Below are 9,175 nucleotides of genomic sequence, written 5' to 3'. Positions count from 1 at the left end.
GTCCTCATTTTGAATTACAGTCTCCACTTGTGACTCAGTATCAGAAAACTGATCTAACGTCATCTGTATGTTACCAAGAGCTTCTCCACAATCGATACTGTTGCTTTCAACACTCTCACCGATTACAAATTCGGATTTTTTTAGCGTTTCCTTCATCAAATTCAATTGCTTTGTCTAGTTAGCTCAGATTCATCATTTTTTTTCTACAGACATGATTTTTGGACCACTAGAATTCGGCGCATTGGAACTACTGGCAACTTCCTCGTCTTCATTCTGCTCACTGTGATGATGATGATGATGAGCGCTGTTTTTTTTGCAAGAAAAACACCTCATCGTGTCTGTTGTCACAAAAACTGCCCTACCCGTCAGGTACCAGGGTTGAATCAACGTTGAAAAACCTTTCGATTTTGCAAATTGGATCAACGTTGAAATCACGACGTTGATTCACCGTTGAAATCGTGACGTTGATGTACGGTTGAAATCACAACGCTGATTCACTGTTGAAATCCCGACGTTGAATCAACGTTGAATAACCTTTCGATTTTGCAAATTGGATCAACGTTGAAATCACGACGTGGATTCACCTTTGAAATCGCGACGCTGTTTCACCGTCTTACCTGCATTATGGGTGAATTAGGGTCGTGCTGCAGCCCTGGGATGAAAGCTGAATGAGGTGTTGATTTTGAAAAGTTAATCAGCGTTGATAACACGACGTTGTTTCCCCGTCGTACCTTGCACCGTGTGTAAATACACCTAGATCCTAGTTGGCATTTAGATCAACAATGTACATGCAAGGCTAAAAATCTAATGACTGGCAGCAATGGCTTTACAAACAACTTCAATAAACGACCACATGCTCAAAATTGTCAAACAGCAGTTAAATTTTGGAAACATACTGAATAAAACAGATGAAAATAATCCCACACTTTATTATGCAGAGTATGCATGGAGGTAATGCTAAAAACATGTAGTAGAACAATCCAAATACAATAATATTTAAAGGTTTTTGTAAAATAATTCGGCACAAAAATGCATATTTTTTTCAGCACTTACAAGACAAACCCTTGTACCTTTATGACTGAAACCAGTGGATCTTTTATTTTGGTGGAAAACTACAGTTTCTGTCAAAAACATGTTTTAGTAATGTGTCTCATTTCAAGTTGTGCACATTTGTGCAGTGAAAATGTGTTGCACAGTACGAGCAGGGAACCTTCCACCAGTTGATTTCTAATGGGAACCCCCCGGACTGTGTCTTCTTTACCGTGGGGAATGCAGAATGAGATTTCTACCGCAGGGCACTCTAAAATGTTAGAACCAGCAGCCTCGTGTATACAGTGTGGTTGTGCTTCGGGTGATCCTTGAAAGTGTCCCAGCGCTAGGTCCTTTCTGACGCCGTCCCCTCCACTCTCTCCCACTTGTGCACTTTCTGTACCGTCCTGTATAAACATTTACATTTAATCATTTAACAGACGCTTTTATCCAAAGCTACTTACAAATGAGAAGAACAGAAGCAGTCAGGTGTACAAGCGAACAACAACAGTATACACGTGCCATGACAAGTCTCAGTTAGTCTAGTACAGAACGCATAGCCAGGTTTTTTTTTTTTTTTTAATATGAAAGACAAGAAAAGAAGGAAAAGTGCTAGCATTAGTTGGTCTTAAAATGTTTCTTGAAAATGAGTAAAGACTCAGCAGTTCGGATTGAGATTGTGAGGTCATTCCAGCAGCTGGGGACAGTCCAGGAAAAGGTCCGTGAGAGTGATTTTGAACTTCTTTGGGATGGCACCACAAGGCGTTGTTCACTTGCAGAGCACAAACTTCTGGAGGACACATAAGATTTAACCAGTGAGTTTAGGTATGTTCACAATGTTTCACAATAACTTTGATATTGTGAAATATATTTAACTGAAAACTGAATGCAAAATAAATCACACAATATTTTCACTTTACAGTTCAGTAACAGTGAGGTTGGAAACAAAGTGGACAACACTATTCATTAAACACTTATTTAATGTATTCAGATGAAAATTTACAATATTAACAAATTATTCACAAGCAGTGTTTTCAGAACCCCCAGTTACACTGTTTTAATCAAAACACTAGTAATACAGTGTAGTAAAACAAATAAAATCTAATTCAGTAAATTTTTAATAAACTAAGTACAATCAAAACCTATCACAAAAGGTCAAAGCATCTCTAGCAGAAGTGACAGTGCAATGTAGCAGAAGAACAATTTCTTACCAATGTTTCAAGAACAAGCTGGATCCTCGATGACTCTACAAGGGGAAAGAAGAAATGGTTTACTGAAAAGTTCTTAAAAAGCAGGATTTCATATTATACCATTTCTTTAAACCACTGGTTCTCAAACTTTTTATACCAAGTACCACTTCAGAAAATATTTGTTATTAAATATTAAGTTGCACCATAATGACCAACATTACATTTCAGCAGCGTAGTAGGCCAAACTATTCAGCTACAGGTCTACAGTTAAAAAATGAGGCAGTTTTATTCTAATAAGAATATTTATTGTTGTCAGACACTTTACCATGTTTGAACATTAACACTACAACTGTGCTTACATACACAGGTAAATAAAAAAAAGTTTAAATTAAAATGTAATTTTAAATGTAATTATGTAACAAAAGTTACAAAACTGTACTGTACTTTAACTCTAACATACTTAAAATGTGCAAAAAAAAAAAAACTTACTCAAAGATTAAGTTAAAATATATTAACATTAATTAGTTTAATTTAGTGATTCACCTGCATAACAACTAGAGGGGGCCGGACACTTTGAGAACCATGGCTTTAAACAATCCTTTTATTTATTTATTCATTTTCATTAATTCATTAAAATTATATTATTTAAATACAGACATTTGCACTTATATGTTTCAGAAAACACTTTGAAACTATTATAAGCATACAAACATATATAACACACCTAATGCATGGGATACATATCAGGAAAATATGGGAAAATCTCTAAAAGACAGACATTAACACATAACTTACCAGCAACACATTAGGTGAGCATCTAACTTGATCAGCTGTGATAAAGCAATGCAAAAATAGACACACGGGTATTTATTCATCTGCAGATTACATGTCCTTTAAACTACCCATTTGTAAACTCTGGTAATACTTTACTATTTTCAAAAGATAATAAAGATAACGTTAGCGATTTTCTTACCTCATTTTGCCAGGATGTTTTCAGGACCTCGCAGAACACCTGACCCTTCTTGAGTTCACAGTTTTTGTTCTCCATTGACATGTCACGACTCAAATTCGCTCAAAATAAATAAAAAATGTACAGGCAAATATGAAATAATTCGGGACCGATAGAGCAGTCAGTTATAACGAGCAGCAGCTCACAGTTAGCCGCCTCACTCACAGAAAGACGACAATAACGGTCATATTTTTAAATGTAGAAAGGCGCGAACCGATTCATTGTCCAGTTTCCTGAATGACAGCCAGATTAACCAATCATGATAGAAGTAATAAAATACAACTACCAATGGGAGTTGTTTCAGTGTGATAAAGCAGCGAAATGTATATAGTTTTATTGTTGTTAATGATGATAATATTTAACATATACCTTTAGATTTTAGAATAGGTATCATGACTAAAATATTTTAAAATGCTATTAAAATAATTAATTAATTTAAATAATTTAATATAAATAATTTAAAAGCTTGTTAACCTTTAACTACCATTTAGCATTAAACATTTTTAACGTTGTTTCATTAAAACAACTGACCTTATTTCAGCCATATTTCAATGTTGAAAGTTGGTCATGTGCTGGAAGTTTTTCAACAGTTCATCTTTAAACGTTGAATCAACGTTGTTTCAACGTTGAAACCACAACTGACCTTATTTCAACCATATTTCAACATTGAAAGTTGGTCATGTGCTGGATGTTTTTCAACCATTCAGCTTTAAACGTTGAATCAACGTTGTTTCAACGTTGAAACCACAACTGACCTTATTTCAACCATATTTCAACGTTGAAGGTCGGTCATGTGCCGGCTGGGTGTGTAATCAAAATCATCCACTTTAAATTAAGATCAGTTCTATTTCCGTTCAGAATACGTGAAACGTCTAAAAGACTCCGATTTGCATCCTATAGCGATCTTTTTTATGGGAGCAATCAGTTTGCCAAAGCGTGACAATTCCTTCATCAACATCTCATCTTTTATAAAGGGAGGTACATTTGAAATGGTGAACTTTTTAAGTTCGGTAAAATTGGCAATATATTCACAGATTCGACTTTTCCGGATCAATAACTCGCGAGCAAAACGTTTTTGGTACACGAATTATGCCTCTTTTTACTCGTAGTGATGTAGTAAACGAGCTACAAGCGAGTTTGCCTGAAAACAAGCTTTCCTCCGTTCTGTACAAAATACGTTGATCTCAATGCGCTGGCGTCTGAGCGACAAGTCCTAAGGCACCGTCTGCAAAGTGCGAAAAGCGAAAAAGGTTACTAATAAAATACTCAATAACTTCACAGTAACACACTGTAGTGTCACCAAATTCAGTTCACACATCACACATCTCCTGCTGGTTATACTACAATGCTGGTTTTAAAAATAGTTGCTTTTGCACAATTTTTATGTTTTTTTTTTTTTTATTATGAAAACGTTAATAACGTAACTGTAACACACTGTACTTTCACCAAATTCAGTTCACACATCACTGCTCTCCTACTGGTTATACTACAACATTGAAAATAGTTGCTTTTGCACCATTTGTATGATTTTTTTTATTATGAAAAACAGTTAATAACTTTACTGTAACACACTGTACTTTCACCAAATTCAGTTCACACATCACTGCTCTCCTGCTGGTTATTCTACAACACTCATTTTTAGATTAATTGATGTTGCACATTTTTTATTATGAAAAATAGTTAATAACTTCACCATTATAGAACATAATAGTTAATAACTTTAATGTAACACACTGTACTTCCACCCAATTCAGTTCACACATCACTGCTCTCCTGCTGGTTATACTACAACTTTCATTTTTAAAGTAATTGCTTTGGCACATTTTTTATGATTTTTCATTTTGAACAATAGTTAATAACTTTACTGTAACACACTGTACTTCCATCAAATTCAGTTCACACATCACTGCTCTCCTGCTGGTTATACTACAACTTTCATTTTGAAAGTAATTGCTTTGGCTAATTATTTTGCATTTTTATTATGAAAAAAAGTTAAAAACATCACCATTATTGAACATAACAGTTAATAACTTTACTGTAACACACTGTACTTCCACCAAATTCAGTTCACAAATCACTGCTTTCCTGCTGGTTATAGTAGAACTTTCATTTTGAAAGTAATTGCTTTGGCACATTTTTTATAATTTTTTATTATGAAAAATAGATAATAAATTCACCATTATTGGACATAATAGTTAAAAACTTTAATGTAACACACTGTACTTCCACCAAATTCAGTTTACTCATCACTGCTCGCCTGTTGTTTATACTACAACTTTGATTTTAAAAGGAAAAGTTTTGGCAGATTTTTGATGATTTTTTTTTTGTTATGAACAATAGTTAATAAATGTACTGTAACACACTGTACTTTCACCAAATTCAGTTCACACATAACGGTTCTCCTACTGGTTATACTACAACTTTCATTTTGAAAGTAATTGCGTTTGCACATTTTTTATGATTTATATTATGAAAAATAGTTAATAAAGTCACCATTATTGAACATAATAGTTAATAACTTTACTGTAACACACTGTATTTCAACCAAATTCAGTTCACACATCACTGCTCTCCTACTGGTTATACTACAACTTTAATTTTGAAAGTAATTGCGTTGGCACATTTTTTATTATTTTTATTATGAAAAATAGTTAATAAAGTCACCATTATTGAACATAATAGTTAATAACTTTACTGTAACACACTGTATTTCAACCAAATTCAGTTCACACATCACTGCTCTCCTGCTGGTTTTATTACAACTTTAATTTTGCAAATAATTCCTTTAACACATTTTTTTATGAATACTAATTAAGGAAAAATTGTTAATAACTTTACTGTAACAGACTGTACTTCCACCAAATTCAGTTTTTTATTATGAAAAATAGTTAATATTTTTAATGTAACACACTGTACTTCCACCAAATTCAGTTCACACATCACTGATCTCCTGCTGGTTACACTACAACACTCATTTTGAAATTAATTGCTTTTGCAAATTTTATATGATTTTTTATTATGAAAAATAGTAAATAACGTCACCGTTATTGAACATAATAGTTAATAACTTTACTGTAACACACTGTATTTCAACCAAATTCAGTTCACACATCACTGCTCTCCTGCTGGTTATACTTCAACTTTCATTTTGAAAGTAATTGCTTTGGCACATTTTTTAGAATTTTTATTATGAAAAATAGTTAATGAATTCACCATTATTAGACAAAATAGTTAATAACTTTACTGTAACACACTGTACTACCATCAAATTCAGTTCACACATCACTGCTCTCCTGCTGGTTATACTACAACTTTCATTTTGAAAGTAATTGCTTTGGCACATTTCTTTGAATTTTTATTATGAAAAAATTGTTAATAACATCACCATTATTGAACATAACAGTTAATAACTTTACTGTAACACACTGTACTTCCATCAAATTCAGTTCACAAATCATTGCTTTGCTGCTGGTTATGCTACAACTTTCATTTTGAAAGTAATTGCTTTGGCACATTTTTTATAATTTTTATTATAAAAAATAGTTAATGAATTCACCATTATTGGACATAATAGTTAACAACTTTACTGTAACACACTTTACTTTCACCAAATTCAGTTTACACATCGCTGCTCTCTTACTGGTTATACTACAACACTCGTTTTGAAATTAATTGCTTTTGCACACTCTTTATGATTTTTATTATGAAAAATAGTTAATAACGTCACCGTTATTGAACATAATAGTTAATAACTTTACTGTAACACACTGTATTTCAACCAAATTCAGTTCACACATCACTGCTCTCCAGCTGGTTATACTACAACTTTCATTTTGAAAGTAATTGGTTTGGCACATTTTTTATGATTTTTTATTTTGAACAATAGTTAATAACTTTACTGTAACACACTGTACTTTCACCAAATTTAGTTCACACATCACTGCTCTCCTGCTGGTTATACTACAACTTTCATTTTGAAAGTAATTGCTTTGGCACATTTTTTTGAATTTTTATTATGAAAAAATAGTTAATAACATCACCATTATTGAACATAACAGTTAATAACTTTACTGTAACACACTGTACTTCCATCAAATTCAGTTCACAAATCACTGCTTTCCTGCTGGTTATGCTACAACTTTCATTTTGAAAGTAATTTTTTTGGCACATTTTTTATAATTTTTATTATAAAAAATAGTTAATTAATTCACCATTATCGGACATAATAGTTAATAACTTTACTGTAACACACTTTACTTTCACCAAATTCAGTTCACACATCGCTGCTCTCTTACTGGTTATACTACAACACTCGTTTTGAAATTAATTGCTTTTGCACACTCTTTATGATTTTTATTATGAAAAATAGTTAATAACGTCATCCGTTATTGAACATAATAGTTAATAACTTTACTGTAACACACTGTATTTCAACCAAATTCAGTTCACACATCACTGCTCTCCTGCTGGTTATACTACAACTTTCATTTTGAAAGTAATTGGTTTGGCACATTTTTTATGATTTTTTATTTTGAACAATAGTTAATAACTTTACTGTAACACACTGTATTTCAACCAAATTTAGTTCACACATCACTGCTCTCCTGCTGGTTATACTACAACTTTCATTTTGAAAGTAATTGGTTTGGCACATTTTTTATGATTTTTTATTTTGAACAATAGTTAATAACTTTAGTGTAACACACTGTACTTTCACCAAATTTAGTTCACACATCACTGCTCTCCTGCTGGTTATACTACAACTTTCATTTTGAAAGTAATTGCTTTGGCACATTTTTTAAAAATTTTTATAATGAAAAATAGTTAATAAATTCACCATTATTGGACATAATAGTTAAAAACTTTAATGTAACACACTGTACTCCCACCCAATTCAGTTCACACATCACTGCTCTCCTGCTGGTTATACTACAACTTTCATTTTGAATGTAATTGCTTTGGTACATTTTTTAGAATTTTTATTATGAAAAAAAAAACAGTTAATGAATTCATCATTATTGGACATAATAGTTAATAACTTTACTGTAACACACTGTACTACCATCAAATTCAGTTCACACATCAATGCTCTCCTGCTGGTTATACTACAACTTTCATTTTGAATGTAATTGTTTTGGTATATTTTTTTGAATTTCTATTATGAAAAAAAAAACTATTAATGAATTCACCATTATTGGACATAATAGTTAATAACTTTACTGTAACACACTACACTTCCATCAAATTCAGTTCACACATCACTTCTCTCCTGCTGGTTATACTACAACTTTCATTTTGAATGTAATTTCTTTGGTACATTTTTTATAATTTTTATTATGAAAAAAAAAATAATGAATTCACCATTATTGGACATAATAGTTAATAACTTTACTGTAACACACAGTATTTCAACCAAATTCAGTTCACACATCACTGCTCTCCTGCTGGTTATACTACAACTTTCATTTTGAAAGTAATTGCTTTGGCACATTTTTTTAAATTTTTATTTTAAAAAACAGTTAATGAATTCACCATTATTGGACATAATGGTTACAGTATTTCAACCAAATTCAGTTCACACATCACTGCTCTTCTGCTGGTTATACTACAACTTTCATTTTGAAAGTAATTGCTTTGGCACTTTTTTTTTGAATTTTTATTATGAAAAAATAGTTAATAACATCACCATTATTGAACATAACAGTTAATAACTTTACTGTAACACACTGTACTTCCATCAAATTCAGTTCACAAATCACTGCTTTCCTGCTGGTTATGCTACAACTTTCATTTTGAAAGTAATTGCTATGGCACATTTTTTTATAATTTATGTGTGAACTGAATTTGATGAATGGTGAATTCATTAATAGTTTTTTTTTCATAATAATAAAAAAAAAAATGTACCAAAGTAATTACTAGTACAGTGTGTTACATTAAAGTTTTTAAC

The sequence above is a fragment of the Carassius gibelio genome, chromosome A16 (assembly GCF_023724105.1).
Source record: "Carassius gibelio isolate Cgi1373 ecotype wild population from Czech Republic chromosome A16, carGib1.2-hapl.c, whole genome shotgun sequence".
In the NCBI taxonomy this organism is placed as follows: domain Eukaryota; kingdom Metazoa; phylum Chordata; class Actinopteri; order Cypriniformes; family Cyprinidae; genus Carassius; species Carassius gibelio.
This window is presented reverse-complemented; position numbering follows the sequence as displayed.